The 2332-nt window shown below is 50.3% G+C and overlaps 1 pseudogene across 1 annotated transcript; it reads left to right on the top strand.

Moving 5' to 3' along the window:
* The first annotated feature begins 605 nt into the window (after positions 1–605).
* LOC103725074 lies at positions 606–1956 on the top strand (annotated as a pseudogene). The gene has a single exon (XR_003847650.1). The product of XR_003847650.1 is annotated as a fructose-bisphosphate aldolase A pseudogene (transcript).
* The last annotated feature ends 376 nt before the right edge of the window (positions 1957–2332 follow it).

Below are 2332 nucleotides of genomic sequence, written 5' to 3'. Positions count from 1 at the left end.
CTACCACTGGTAATAAACTGTTGATGACATGCACTGAAGAAGGCACTGCCTCGGTCCTTTGTTTTCCCAGAAATTCATTCATAACTTCAATCTTTTTTTTTTTTTCCTTTTTTCTTTTGAGGCAGGGTCTCACTACGTAGTTCTGGCGGGCCTAGAACTCACTATATAGACTAGGCTGGCATCAAACTCAGGCATCCACCTGCCTCTGCCTCCCAAGTGCTGAGACTAAAGGCATGTAGCACCATGTCTGGCTTCAATTTTAGATTGAAGGCTCTTCTCCAGAATCACTAACCAGCATTCCTTCAGAAGTTTCATGGAATGTGAGGCAAAGGCCTGGCACACATGGAGATTGGAGGAGTTTAGGGTGAAGCTCAGCGTGGGGTCCTTGACCCAGGAAAAGGGTGCTGGTGGCACTCTGCTGGTGAAAATCAAGGCCTATCCGTTGGTGCATAGTATTATGTTGGCACTATTAAGATTCTCCAGTTACATACATATATGGTGTTGTTAACATTAAGGGATGCGATAGGCTGCGTTCTCTTGGAACGTGCCGCAGAAGCGAGTTCTACTGAGCACTGCTGTGTTCGCTCCTCGGTCCCCATGTCTCCCTGCTGCACCCCGCAGACCCAACCCCCTCCTCTGCCAGGAACTTGCTGCCACTGGCATCATGCCCTACCCTTACCCAGCACTGACCCCAGAGCAGAAGAAGGAGCTGTCTGACATCACTCACTGTATCGTGGCTCCGAGCAAGGGCATCTTGGCTGCAGATGAGTCCACTGGAAGCATTGCCAAGCGGCTGCAGTCCATTGGCACTGAGAACACAAAGGAGAAGTGGCGCTTCTACCGCCAATTGCTGCTGACTGCTGATGACTGTGTGAATCCCTGTATTGGGGGGATGATCCTCTTCCATGAGACACTGTACCAGAAGGCTGATGATGGACGTCCCTTCCCCCAAGTCATCAAATCCAAGGGTGGTGTTGTGGGCATCTAGGTAGACAAGGGTGTGGTGCCCCTGGCAGGAACCACTGGCGAGACCACCACTCAAGGGCTGGATGGGCTGTCTGAATGCTGTGCCCAGTACAAGAAGGATGGAGCTGATTTTGCCACGTGGCATTGTGTGCTGAAGATTGGAGAGCACACTCCCTCAGCCATTGCTATTGTGGAAAATGCCAACATTCTGACCTGTTATGCCAGCATCTGCCAGCAGAATGGTATTGTGCCCATTGGAGCCAGAAGTCCTCCCTGATGGGGACCACGACTTGAAGTGCTGTCAGTATGTAACTGAGAAGGTATTGGCTGCTGTCTACAAGGCTCTGAGTGACCACCATATCTACTTGGAAGGCACCTTGCTGAAGCCCAACATGGTTACCTCAGGCCATGCTTGCACCCAGAAGTTTTCCAATGAGGAGATTGCCATGGCAACTGTCACAGCACTGCATCACACAGTGCACCCTGCTGTCCCTGGGGTCACTTTTGTGTCTGGAGGGCAGAGTGAGGAAGAGGCATCCATCAACCTCAGCACCATCAACAAGTGTCCCCTGCTGAAGCCATGGGCCTTGACTTTCTCTTATGGCCGAGCTCTGCAGGCCTCTGCCCTGAAGGTCTGGGGTGGGAAGAAGGAGAACCTGAAGGCTGCCCAAGAGGAGTACATCAAACGTGCCCTGGCCAACAGCGTCACTTGTCAAGGAAAGTACACCCCAAGTGGTCAGGATGGGCTGCAGCCAGTGAGTCCCTCTTCATCTCTAACCATGCCTTCTAAGCTAAGGCAACATAAGGCTGTGCCGTCAACACTCCAGGCTCCCTGCCTACCCTTGCTCTTGAAGAGGGGGGGTCCTTCAGGGTCTTTCCCATCACTCTTGCCACCCTCGTGACTTTGGTGTGTGGTGTTGTCTTTGAATGCTAACTCTGTCATCCCTTCCAGCCCACTGCCAATAAAGAACTATTTAAGAGGGAAAAAAATAAAAACATTAAGGGACGCAAGGTAAAGGACATAGAGAGCTCTGTGTGCTACTTTGTAACTTTCTGTTAATGTTACATTAATTTGAAATAAAAATTTAAATATATGTACATTGCACCACTGCACCACTCGCTTCAGATTCCTTAAGCCACTCCTTGTGTTCAGGGCAGAGGTTGGTTTGCCAGACGTGTTTTTCATTGTCTGTCTGACCTTCGATTTTAGGCCTCCCCTTTGCCCTATACACACAAGTACAGATCAGATTCACTGTCTTCATAGACAGTATTTTTTGCCAGGCTGGTGGTGGTGCAAATTTACGCTGAAGCAGGTTTGTAGGTTCAAGGCCAGCTTGCGCTACTGCATTGTGAGACCCTGCCTGAG

This window comes from Nannospalax galili, unplaced genomic scaffold (assembly GCF_000622305.1).
Source record: "Nannospalax galili isolate Female #2095 unplaced genomic scaffold, S.galili_v1.0 scaffold8069, whole genome shotgun sequence".
Classification (NCBI taxonomy): Eukaryota; Metazoa; Chordata; class Mammalia; order Rodentia; family Spalacidae; genus Nannospalax; species Nannospalax galili.
The sequence above is the reverse complement of the archived record's forward strand: the minus strand, read 5'-3'. Positions and strand labels throughout refer to the sequence as shown.